The sequence below is a fragment of the Podarcis bocagei genome (assembly GCF_964188305.1).
Source record: "Podarcis bocagei genome assembly, chromosome: 1".
In the NCBI taxonomy this organism is placed as follows: domain Eukaryota; kingdom Metazoa; phylum Chordata; class Lepidosauria; order Squamata; family Lacertidae; genus Podarcis; species Podarcis bocagei.
In genome coordinates this window covers 93,736,634-93,750,457 of record NC_138125.1, presented here as the reverse complement: position 1 = coordinate 93,750,457, position 13,824 = coordinate 93,736,634, and the positions used below count along the sequence as shown (strand labels likewise).

General features: G+C 42.5%; 1 long non-coding RNA gene across 1 annotated transcript; it reads left to right on the top strand.

Moving 5' to 3' along the window:
- Positions 1 to 208: 208 nt before the first annotated feature.
- LOC308593927 lies at positions 209 to 13,507 on the top strand. Its single transcript, XR_014011084.1, has 3 exons — positions 209 to 294; positions 6,688 to 6,807; positions 13,388 to 13,507. It is a non-coding gene; the product is annotated as an uncharacterized lncRNA (long non-coding RNA).
- The last annotated feature ends 317 nt before the right edge of the window (positions 13,508 to 13,824 follow it).

The window sequence follows — 13,824 nt, the reverse complement described above, 5'->3', positions numbered from 1 at the left end:
AGACGGTGAGCTTAAGTTATAGCCTTGAGCTACAAGTTAAAAGCAGACTCCCACAGCTCCCCCATGGTACATCTCTCTTATATTTTACAGGCAACTGTGATAATTAAAACAGGAAAGTGAAAAGGTTGTTGTTTGTTTGTTTGTTTGGTCTTTGCTTTTGTATAGCATCATTTTGATTCTCTCTGTCTCTTTCTCTCTTTCTCTCCCTAGTCCATAATACGAGCCAAGCCTTCAGGGCCCTTTCTGAAGGAGGCAGATACAAGTCCAAAATGCTGCATGGAGAAGCTTTAAAAGGTAAGTGTCCAGCTATCCAAGTTGCCGTCCAATATAGCATATGGTGGGAAAGAATGCTCTCTGGGTGGAGCAAAATACTGATTCCTACATTGCCATGCTGATTTGGGTTGGTCGAGGTCAGCCAAATGTCAGTTTGGTTGGGATTGCATTTTTCTTCTTGTTGACCTCAGATCCACCCATGTCAGGGATATGAGGAAATAACTAGGGATGGGGAAATATGTCAGTTTCAGTTTCTCTGTTTCTCATTTCCCCCCTTTTTCCAATCTTAAGTTTAGTTCTGCAAATTTCCACATCAGTTTGCAAACTAAAAAAAAAAAGTCTTCATGAAAAACTGTAAGATTTTAGCGTGAATTTCTTCTAATGCACATTTATGTGTGCAGTTTTGCCTAATATACACATTTGTGCAAAGCATTTTTCTGTTATATTATTAAATTTGGTGTGTTATTTCTACTAATATATGTATTTATTATGCACATTTTACACTCATATGTGCAATTTTGCACATATAACTTCACTGGAAAATTGCAAAACTTGGAGAGGTGCAAGTTTTGAAGGATGACTGTGGTTCAATTCACATCTTTTTTAGGCAAATGTTAATTAGGGATGCAAGTCTCCTTAGCAATCTCCACAACAACCCTGTGAGGTAGAATAGGCTGAGAGGCAGTGACTTGCGCAAGGCCACCCAGTGAGCTTCATGGCTCAGTGGAGATTTGAACCCTGGTCTCCCAAGTCTTAGTCCAACACTAACCATGATAATGCAATGGCTCTTAGAATGGAGGTGATCTGCCTAAGGCCTATGTACCGTACTTCCTTGTAAGGTGGCTGGGTGGGAATGTTTTACATCCATCAGCTTATTTTGATCTTCATTAAGGATGAATCTACCTAGGTCTCTTAAACCTATAGGTGTAAAAAAAGGAGAAGCTACTAGTTGCAATCTCCTCAGACATAACCATCTGCTTTTCACCTCTTTCCAAACTCCTGCCACTTACATTAGGCAAAGCGGCCTTCAAAAAGTTCTTATTGTTGTTCTAATTAGGGGGTAAATAAGTAATGTTTCTTCCCCACTCACAAGTTAAGGCTGTCATGTGTAAAGGTGATATTTATGATTGCGCTGGTAGTGTTTTTAAATAAGGCATAGCCTTTGAGTCAACAGGGCAAATTGACAACAAATTTAGAGTGGGATCGGAAACTCTTTACCTTTACAAAATCCCCCCTTTTAACCTGAAATCATTGTTCTCACGCAAGTATTTCCCTTTCATATGTTCAGGGCGGCTGGGGGGTTAATGCATGTAAATTTCCATATGTTTTAGGCAGTTTACTTTTCAGATTTATAATAATAACAATTACAATTACAAAACCAAAGCTGTTCAGCCTAACCCCTTTCCCACCCAGCCCTTCGGTAATATGTAGCCAACTGGCTGTGAACCAGAATTGCTATTCCCCTGTAGAGACTTTCAAACATTTATTCATAACATGGATCACTAGCAAACGCCTCCAATCCTCCAGTTGCCTCTGCGTTAATGAACATCTGCTAACGTTTCTTGCTAGTTCAAGGACTTTGTGGGTAGGCTGGAAACTGAGGACCTAATTTCCCTTTATGCTACCAGAGGGAGGAAGGGGGAAAGAGAAGGAGGTTTAAGAGGGGGCAGCCACAACATCATTCACCTTGGTTTGGGTCAGGGTCTGTAACATTTTCTTCCATGTGAGTGTTTTTGATAATACTCACATTAACATAAATTTACGAACATAAGAAGAGTTCTGCTGGATCAGGTCGGTCAGCCTTTGGTCCAGCATCCTGTTCTCACAGTGGCCAACCAGATGCCTATGCAAATCCCTCAAGCAGGATCTGAGCGCAACAGCACTCTGCCCACCTGCGGTTTCCAGCAACTGGTATCGCAAAGCGTAGAAAATAGCCGTCTGGGTTAGTAGTCAATGATGGCCTTATCCTCCATTGGAAAATACACATTTGCAGAGCCAATTGGATCTGGACTAAGGGTACAATTATACACCCACTTACCTGGGAGTATGTCCCATGGAACTCGACAGTGTCTGGATGACACCACATTGGTTCCACTTGATACAGTGCTTCATAAGCATTATATCAGTAATCCTTACAACAGCTACTTATTATTAGCTATTTAATAATAATAATTCCACATTAATATTTTTGAAATGGCATTGAATATTGTCAGAGAACTTTCTTACCGCCAGCTTATGCTCTCAAGGAATCTGTCTTTTAGATTCAAGAAGCCAGGTATCACCAAACATTTACTTTTCTTTTTTAAAAAGAATGTTTTGGGCAGCTGATATTTTTGCGATTCGTTTTCTGTGCTGACAGTGCTTGTTTTAAGAAGCGGGGGGAAAGCGAGGCCTTTGAATGAAATAAAATTATATTGAGTCTTTTTCACTGTAATAACGTGAAACGCAGGCTCCATATTTAGAAAGGGTGGACCCCTATCCACCCAGATGTTGGGAATAAATGGGAATTGTGACTGCTATTTTGCCTTGCTGATGCCTAGCCCAGGCCATCAGATCAGTCATCCTCAGACCCCAAGACATAGGGATGCTTATGTGCTCTCACCTTTTGTGTATCAGTACAGCATCTGTATTGATAAATCTGTACTGATAAATAGCTACCACTCCGGCGGGAAGGTAAACAGCATTTTCGTGCGCTGCTCTGGTTTCGCTAGAAGTGGCTTAGTAATGCTGGCCACATGACCCGAAAAAACTGTCTGTGGACAAACGTCGGCTCCCTCGGTCAGTAAAGCGAGATGAGCGCTGCAACCCCAGAATCGTTCGCGACTGGACTTAACTGTCAGGGGTCCTTTACCTTTACCTTTTTACAGCATCTGTAATAGACCAAAACAAATTAGCCATGTTTCCCCACTAGTACAAAGTGCATGGGATCAGCGAAACAAGAGTTTGTATTAGAAACAGCCAGTGCCTGCCAGGAATAACAATTATTTTATTATTTGTACCCCACCCATCTGACTGGGTTTGCCCCAGGCACTCGGGACAACTGGAGTATAACAACCTGTTCATTATGCACTGGCCCACTTCAGCAATCCAGTTCAAGCAGCCAGCCTAGTTACATGTGCTTATGACCCAATGGCATAAATGGAGTTTAAGTATCCCTTACTTTGTGCTGGTCTGTGTGCTTACAATAGAACATGTCCCCCACCTCCATTAGCCATTCTGCATCCTCATTATAACTGTGGTATAGCATTGCTTTCTTTTATGTGTTGTAAATTTAATATGGGTTAGGTTTTGTATCATATTAACAGAGTCATTCTTGGGACCCAGATAATTGATTCTAGCGGTGATGGGGGAAACTTTAATCTGTTTAAGGCTCTACACAATCATGAACGCAACACTAAGGGCTAGCAGAACATACAGTAGTTTGTTTTTTCAGCAAGAGCCCATTGTGGGTCTCCTTCAGAACCAAAGGAATATGCTCTGTTCCATAGAAGTTATAGCACTGGCTATTCAACAAGCAGGAGGCACACAGTCCATGCGTCATGGGGCTTTACTTGATATTATAAATGCGTGGAACTTCTTTTTGTTCATGTCGCCTCCCCCATCCTTCCTCTGAGCAATGTCTAGACAAGCACAATACAGGCCATGTCATTGCCTCACTCTGACTGCTGTCAGTCAGTAATGTGAGGTGGGCAGTGTTAGGAACTGAGATATGAAAGCCAGGAGCTAAATGGCAACTTAAGCCTAGGTTATGGACACAACAACGGAATGTCTAGGCAACTTTTTAATAACAAGAATTCAAAGCTGAAAATGAATGAACTGCAGCTAAAATATTCGGTTCATTTTTCACATGGTCTAGTCCTTCCCCTGCCCACCCCCCTAATATTCTTAAGAGGATCTCTTCTCCTGTCTTCAGAGAGTAGCTGGAAGTGGGGAGGCAGAAAAAGGCCCTCCTTTCCTTCCAGTTTTAATCTGAAATCTTAGGCGGAGTACTGCGCCCAGAGCTCAGAAACTGCTTGCGCTAATGAAATTCCCTGTTGCAAAATGTGCCTAGAACAGTGGGAGTTTCAAACACTGGAGGTGGGACAATGCATAGCTGGCTTGACACCATGTCCTGCAACATATTTGCAAGTAAGAGCAGGGTGAGACACATGGAGAGTGGCAGTTCTGCATCTCATAAATCAAGCCTTCAGTGCCAAGTTACAAACATGGAACATCATATGGTACAACCATATGGGTCAGAAAAACCACATGTTTCTCTTACTCTTCTCTGTATGTCTATGTCATCTCTCTCTGCACCTAGAAAGCTGGCACATCAGAGAGAAGTCATGGCTTGAGCCCTCATTAATGGGCAAGCTAGCTTCTTACAAGCAGGGCTCTTTCCAAACAAAGGAGAATTCAGCCTGCAGTCCCTCACTGGTATACTTAAGGAGCTGGAAAGAAATGAAAGGCCACTGAGTCAAAGGTGGAACCAGTCTCTCATTAGTCCCACAGATCAGTCTGTGCAATCCAGGCTCTATATCCTACAATCAGAAAGCCACGGGTACTCCGGGGGGAATCTCCCTAGGAGTTCCTCCTCAGGATTCGACTAAATAAGCTAAGCAAGGCCTCCTGGTCTAGCTGTTACCTACTCTGTACTCAGACTGTTTCTTTGTGGTGAGTTTCCATTCATGCGCTGCAATAGCAACAAATCTTGCCGTGTGAAGCAAAAGTAATCACATTGTTTCCTTCCACTCACTGGCACCCACCATTAATCTTGAATGGGCATTGTGTAACTTGAAAAGTGAGTGTTTCTAAAAGTTGAAAATATGGGTGAAAACTCACCATGAGGTTAGGGTTATTATTTTATTTTACCACTGTTTTATCATCACCTTCTTAACCACTATCAGGGCAATTTACACAGAAGATAATAAAAAACAAAAAATGCATTTAAAACAAGACCAAAAGCCAAACATGCAGAGACACTCATGGCAAAGGCCCATGGGAAAGCCAGCTGGGAAAGCCAGTCAGCTCTTGGGAGTTTGGATCTAGAACACTGGAAGCCTGGGCCTAAGGCATGGGTAACAGGGTAAGGTAATATCAAAGTGAATTGGTGAATCTTGGGCCTGAACATCAAATGTGACCCTCCAGACATTTCTGGCTGGCCCTTAGGACGTTCCCAAGTTTTCACCCTTTCCTCTCAGACCACACTGCCCATTGAGCTTGCTGTGCAACCCCTCAAGTACTTTTGCCAGGCTGAAATGTGTCCTTGTACAGTACTGTAAAAATACCCCTCCCCACACCATATGGAGGATTGAGAGATATGTGTTTGTCTCTCTGTGTATGGAAGCTTTGGGCTTTTGCCTGGATGGAATGTGGCCTATCATGCAACGGTAAGAGTCACATCTCTTGATCCACCCATTTTTGCCTCTGTCCTCACTCACCACTGTCATGTGGTCCCAGGGAGGCTGCCCATTGGTATGAAAATGTTACTCCACTCCTCTGTACACACAGCCAATCAACATGCATTCAAGAACTGGGCTGGAGGTTGAATCTGAGAGCCATTCCCACCACCTTAGCAACCAACCCACTTGCGGTGCTTCCTCTGGAAGACCTACCCCCCCACCCCTTTGACAGCAATACAGCAGGTGTGTTTAACTCAAAGAAGCAAGCTAATAGGAATGCCCTGACTTATAAGAGGAAAATGTGTTGGCCTCCAAACTGTCTTCTCAGGTTTCAGAATGCCAAAAATTAAAAAATTATATATGTTAGCCAGCAAATGGGAAAGAAAACAACCCTGCCCCAATTTCCTGGAGTGGGACAGGGAAACTTTCTGTCTGTGTCAACACCCAATGAAAACAAGCTGGGCATTTTATTTTATTTTTTAAAAAAATCAATGAATACCACACATTTTTCCTGACACTTTAAGATATGTTTTCTTTCTTATGTTGTTAAGACCCATGAAAACACACTTGCCATCAAAGTGGTGAGAGAATAGAATGGAGCTTTTCATAGGCCTCCTCTAATTGGAGTAGTAGTGAAGTTGATATATACTTTAGCTCTAAGAGACCAGTGAACTGGTTTCAGACTGAAGTGTGAGGAACACAAGATGGAAAATCTGATTTATCTTCTAGGGCAGGTGCAAACCTCTCAGCATGCAAGGTAAACAAAACTTATTCCACTGAAGTTTCCTGATAGTGTTCCTATTCCTCCTCACTCTTCTGGTTCATAGGAACCCCTTTTGCTGACACCAGACCTCACACAACCTTTCCCTGGACCCAGACTAAACCAACTGCACATTCTCAAACATTTGAAAGGTCCTTAGTCCCAAGTTCTTTCCCCAGCACTGTCTACATGCGGCTTCCTACAACCTACGCACTTAATTTTCATAACATTCAGCTTCCAGAAAAAATAATACATTCCTTTTTTTATCCACAGGGGTGCAGAACGCAAACAGGATTGCTTGGAGGTTTCTCATGCCAGCCTCTTATGCATGGGTCTACAGGGACTTTGGAAGACACGAGTCTGCCAAGGTTCTTCATGAAGAACTCAAGGAAGGTATGATAACATAGTTCTGAAAAATCTCAGGTAGAGTCCACTGCACTTTCAGATCTAATGCAAGTTTAATGAAAGTGGTGACAACAAACAGAGAAACAAAAAGCACCCCAGTGCTTGGGGAAGACATCAAAATGTCTCACAGATGCCTGAATCTCTAAGTGCTCCAAGCTTCTCATCGCACTTCAAGGCACTTGGAAGTTTTTGTGTGTTCAAAGGCAAGGCTGTATCGGGTTTAAACAGGACTGGCTGGGAAGCAAATGACACTGGAGAAATCCAGGCTAGCATATGCAGGCCAGCTGAAGAGCTCAGGCTTCCTCTGCCTTTATTATAACCCCAATTACTTCTGCAATATTTATGAAATGTTTGGAGGAATGCCTTAGAAATGTTATGTGAGGAGGGGAAAAAACATTCAAGGATATATGAGGCAAAAGGCTTAGAGACTTTTTCAATGGTTTTTTGTTATGTAAAAATTATGTAATTTCTCCCTTTAAACATGTTAATGCCAACCCCTTCCAGTAGTGGGTCATTTAATCTCTTAAGTAATAGTTGTAACTTTGGTATGAATGATCACCACTTTTAAAAACAGTAGTACTATGAGCAACACTGCAAATGCAACCCTCACGTTAATATTGGGTAAGATAACAGATCTGCCTATCTATTGATCGATCGATCGATCGATCAATCAATCAATTGATTGCTCTACCCCATACTGTTGTGGGTGGTGGGGTGGTGCAGCAGGTGTCACCTGATTTCTGGTTACCTGTGTCACTGCTGCATCCAGGGACAGATGGGGTGGATGGGAGTGAGATTGTGTTGACGTCCACATAGTACAGATGCACAGATGGGTTATACAAAATGCTAAATGAAATAGTTCCTCAACAAAATATTAAAAATGCTATAAAATCCATAAAGGCATGTTGCTTCTGACATATATGAGCTGAATTTGATTAAAGTCATGTTCAGGTTATGATACCACTTTAAACAGTCATGGCTTCTCCCAGAATAATCCTGGGAACTGTAGTTTGCTGAGAGTATTTAGGAGACCTCCTATTTCCTTCCCAGAGCAACAGTTACTGCAGTGGTTTAGCAAGCAGCCCTTCTTCCCACGAAATATGTTTCTGCTAGCGCAACTGTTGTGTTGTGTTCTTCCGTTGTGCAGCAGTAGAACTGTCCCATTTGCTACCGCAATAGCCCTTGGGCTGGCAGATTGAGAATGCCCCTCCTCTCCTCTCCCCTTCCCTCCCTCTCTTTCCATGTGCATGTGTGTGTGTGTGTGTGTGTGTGTGTGTGTGTGTGTGTGTGTGTGTGATAGAACTGGGCAAGACAGAGTTAAAAATATGGGTATTTGCTTTTAGGAGGTGTTTAAAGGTCTTTCCTGTCTCTGTCTTGCTTATTATTCATGGGAGGGCATTCTGGGAGGTGGGTGCTATCACTGAGAAACATCCCCTTCCACATTGTCATCAAGTTGGCCATGGAACAGCCAGCAGGGTCTCAGTGGAAGATCTTAAAGATTGATCTGTACTAAGGGAGGTGGTCTGCTAGTCCTGAGTTGATTCAGGCTTTAAATGCCAGCAGTACAACCTTGCACTTGGCATGATATCTAGCAGGCAGAGATGACTATTGATAACCCTCCTTTTCCCCATTTGACACAGTGCAAGATGTCCTATTAGAGTTCAAATAATGTATGGAATTTGGACACCATATTAATCACCTGCGAACTTTCTGGTCTAACCCCTGTAAATTTGAGTATAGTGCTCTTCTCTTACTTTCTGCCAGGGACTGGGAAACATTGTTTCATGCTCTAAATGAATACAAATAGCCATGGCCAGAAATGGCATCCAAACACGGCTGCCCTCTGATTAGTGCAGGTCAAGGGCAGGATGTCTCGCTGAAGGTGGATGCTTCCCAGTGTACCGTAACTTGGAACAAAGCTAAAGCAGGTTTATGACACAGCTGAGAGAAGGCATTAATGCAATAGACTTGGTAATTCAATCATTTTATAGAAGTTGATCTGTCCTTTTTATTACAATTATTGTCAGCCGGGGTGTTTCATTCCATCACTGAAAATAAACATCATCTATCATACTTGCAAAGATTAGCCTGTGACAGATCTGTCTCTGCTTTGCATAAATGTGTATTAATGCCGGCTCTGTCTGAAGGGGAGAGAGAAGTCTATATTTCACAAGAATGATTAGACAGTGTCACTGCTGCTTTAAGTAATGTCTTTTCATGACTGATAATCAAACTGTGAAACATCACCACACATGCGCACACATGCAAACACGCACACAAAAGAAAAAGGAGCAATTTACTGCCTGCGTCTTGACTTTGCTGAGTTTAAGTAGAGTTGGGCACAGCGGTGCAACTGGGATTGCTGTGGCTTGTCTACAATGCTTGGAGGACTGTGTGTTGTTGGTACTGTTTTTTCACATGTGTCCATGAGGAGTGTGCTATAAATAATATGAAATCTAGATTAATAAACCTTTATAAACTCAGATTCCACCAATGCTTTTCTTTTCTGCATCTGCCTGGCTGGAATCTTGTGGCTGCAGCCTGATTCTGCCTCCCACTAAACCAAGCGCTCCTGGCTCTGTGCAGAACACACAGGCAGCAATAATGTTTCTGACCCAAGGCTTACGGGTTTACAGTTGAGTCCATGCCGATGTGGACTTCCATCACTTGGTCAGAGCTCTGCTTTCACATGGAGCACTGTACTTGAAAAGGAAATGCTTTACATCTCCAGGTGGGCATGAGAACACACTTTAATAGCTGCATCACATTTAATGTGTGCTGATCTCAGACGACTTTACCAGTGGTCTTCAGACTTTGATCTGACACTTTTCTCAGAAGGTGTCCTTCAGAGCTGCCAAACTTCTCTTTCAACGCACCTGAACATAAAACAAGCAGTTTGGAGACTTTAAAGGGAAACCTGGTGCAGGTGTTTGCATAGCTCTCTTTGCTCTTCGAAACATTTGTTTTTAAAAATTATTGTGATAATATATAATAAATGATATACAACTTGCTGTTGCTGCTAAAATCTCTCCGTGCTCTTACTCCTGAACTTCAGCCTGCATTTTGAGCTTTCAGGAACCTCAAGAGAGGTTTCGTGATTTGGGGGCCACATATATTTTTTTTAATTGGAATTTTCTTTCTTTCTTTCTTTCTTTCTTTCTTTCTTTCTTGGTACAAAAAAAGGTGGACTGTGGCCATTGCTTGCAAACAAACACAATTGAAATAAGCAACACCTACCCGTTGGCAGTCCCTTTGTGATTACTTGTATTGTTTATAATCCAGTTTTATTTTCCACCCTACTTGTAAAACAACAAAAACATACACATGTCCCTTGCTTACTGCGGAACTCTTAACAATAGTAGTAGTAGTAGTAATAGTAATAATAATAGTAATAATAATAATAATAATAATAATAATAATTATTATTATTATTATTATTATTATTATTATACCCCACCCATCTGGCTGGGCTTCTCCAGCCACTCTGGGCGGCTTCCAACAAAATATTATAATACCATAATGCATCAAGAGAGCCATGCATCGCAAAAATCGTAGAGATGAGAGGTTGGTACAAGCGACCACTCCTAAGGGAAAATCAAATTATGTCTGGCCACTAGAGGGAACAGCAACTATATTGTTTAGCCCTATGACGTGGTACATAAATGTGCCTTGTGCGATATTAGGGTCCCAGGCTTCTGATACAGAGGCTGTACTTCAGGAAGATGTTCAAAGATCACAGTTGAGCCTGAGCTAAATACAGTAAGGCTAAGAATCTAAAGCAGCCCTACACAAGTGGTGGCACACCAAACCAAACCAAATCGAACCCTACTAGCCAGGTGTTTTGAGCTGCTGAGTGCTTGACAAATCCATTATTTTGTGGGCTTTTACAATCATATCGGGGAGCAATGACCATCAAGGTGGGTTGCCATGCGTGGCTGGTGGGCTAATTTTCATCGTGGCAAGTCGCAAGTTGCGGAGGTCTGCCTCAAGCCTCCTACTTTGGAAATCATTCCATTGAAATACACAGGGCCCCTTCCAAGTGAATATTGTCAGAATGGGAATGCAGATCTGATCAGTACCTGAATATAAGGTGTGTCTATGTTCTTGCCATCTCAAGATAACTGAAAAGCTGCCAAAGACCATTCTAACCAGTAATCCACCGTGGTGGTGGTGGTGGTGGAGAAGAGCCTTGATAATGATTGAGCTTAAGTTTGCCTGAGTCTGTTTCCTGCTCCCCTGCTGTGGCCTGCAGCCCATGTTATTCATGTCTCTTAATGGGCATCTTTCATTATCATTATCCCTAATAGAGCTTTATTGTATTAGTTACACTTAATTTAAATGTTACTGAAGCATTGAAAACAGATTGCAGATGTTTTCAAACAGATGTTATCTTAATGTTAAAACAAAATCATGAATATTTATAGGGTATTATTGTCTGGGCTGCATTAGTCTGCTTCAACAGGAATGTACGTGTTTCACTTCTTTTGAAGGAAATGCTCCAGAAAGGTGAATTAAAAACAACTTCTTGGCAACTTAGATGTAGTTCACGTGGCCTTCCTGAGGGAAGGGAGGCCCCATCATCCCCCTTCTGCAGTTGCTGCCATTCATTGTCCCAAACCTGAGAAGTTCCAAGAGAGACATGAGCCAAGGGTAATGTGCTTTGGGTTGGTTTTTGTCTTACACATTAAGGAAAGGCATTTCAGGGTTTACTTCTGGCTTTCTTGGCATACTCCCATGAGTTATGAGGTGTTAGACCTCTTCGGTGCAAAGCTAAAATGTCCTTTGGCATTCCCAATAGGTTGTTCCTTCCCTCCACTTTCCCATGTTTTCAGTGACTCCCAACTACAAAACCGAGAGACATCACACACACACACACACACACACACACACACACAATCTTATATAGGCAATGGTATTCTAAACACTTGAAGCAGGTAACAGTTACCACCCCCCCCCCACAAAAATTATGAGGGATTAAAACCCTCAAGTAAAAATCTTTCCATAAGCTCCATAACATGGCCCAGACTAATATTAGTAATTTGGACAATTACTCGAAAGAAGGGAGTCTGCAGAGTCAGAATGTCCAGGGGCACAGTTTACCGAAATGCTGACAGATTATTGAAAGAATTAGAGACCTTGGCCCATTACCATGAATGAGCTGAAACCCAGTGAAGGACTAGGCCACCAAGGCCTCATGTGCCACCTGGGCTGCTCATCTCAGCTGGCAGTGTGCCCAGTGCGAGATTATGGTGTGCCAGGCTCCATGTTCCAGGCCAGAGGACTACCACTTTAAAGATCTCCACTTTCCTGTAAGGAGGTGGGTTTGAGGAGGCCTGGCTAGGCAGAGGACTCATAGGCAGGTTTGGGGGAACCTGTGGCTCTCCAGATGTTGCTGGAATCCAGCTGCCATCAGTCCCAGGCTTACAGTCAGAGATGATGGAGGGTTATGGTCCAGCAAACATTTGGAGGGCCAAAGTTTCCCGAGCCCTTAAACATTTCTCTGGAACAACTTGTCTCTTCCCTGGGTCCTGTCCAGGGTTCTGAAGAATCTGTCTCTGACCGCCTTTGCTTACAGATTCTACTTTTTGTTGTCATGCACAGTTCCTGCCAATTAGTCCTGTGCTCTTTATTCCTGTTCCAGGTCACTGCCAGATGTCCAGATCCCATATTTGCCATGATAGTACCCAATATTCTTTTCACTGACTGTGCTAACAGAGATTCCCTCTCCCTCACTACCCCACTGCTTCCTGTTTCTGTGCTTTCCACCAGACCTGGCTCCTCCTTCCCTCCCAACAATCCTCTGCTCTGAGTAGGAGGGCGCTTCTCTCAAGTCTCCCTCCCTCCTCCTTCCCTATTTATGTATGTGTAGTGCATGATTAGCTGGAATTGTGTCCCAGTGTGTTGAACTGGGTTTCACTCCCTAGTTAAATATGTGTAGGTTTGCAATCTTAGTTCATTTAAATTCCAACTTTCCTCCATCAAATTCAAGGCAATTCCCCAGGTGTATTCCCATCTAGGACTGGATCAGATTCAGGCTTCCTTAGTTTCAGTCATGTGTCTGCTTCTTGTGACTTTAGACCAAGTTTCTTGGTTCCTTGAAAAGCTATTCCTTCACACCTTACCCTTTAACAGAGAATGTGTGGCTCTGCTTTTCCCTGTTATGTGCTTGCCATCCTGAAAACCCCTTACAAACATTTTCAGAACAACCAAAGCAATATGCCTTCTGCAGCAGCAGCCCCCAGATCCTGGGCCTCTCTGTCCCTCCCCCACCCTTCAATAATGTGAATATTTTGAACACATTTACATTAAAGAAATTACGGTAGATTCAGGTAGGTAGCCATGTTGGTCTGATGCAGTCAAGATATATTAAAAAATTAAAAAATTGTCCACTAGCACCTTAGAGACCAACTCTGAGGTCTCTAACTTAGTTGGTCTCTAAGGTGCTACTGGACAATTTTTTATATATATTTTAAAGAAATTAATCACTGTTAATGCTTTCTTTGTCCTCTATCATTTTGTGAAAATGCAGAAAAACTAATATCCCTCCCCCTTTTTGGTTTTTTTTTAGTGCCCAGCCTCTTCCACAGCAGATGCAAATCTTAATAACATCTGGGAAGCATTTTGCAAATCCATAATTCTGCAACATGTTGAATGAAAGCAAAATCGCCCCAGCCACCCTGTCATATCCTATTGATCTCTCCATATCCTTCAGCAGCCGGCATTCACTAATAAAGTGCAATACGTAGCTCTGCAGTTTAGAGTTACATACCCGTAACTAAATAACTTTGTAATCAATGACAGGCCATTTTCAGTTGATGCCTTAAAGACTTTGCTTCATCTGCAAAGGAGATAAAATGGCACTTATTGAGACAGGCTGAGACTGGAATCAACAAGCCTTCTTGGTATTATTGCTAGCAAGAGAGAGTTGCTGGGTGAGTCTAAAACACCTTTTCCATATTAAAAGCTCTGGTATGGTTGTTCCCCTGCTGAGTTGCTCTCACGCTC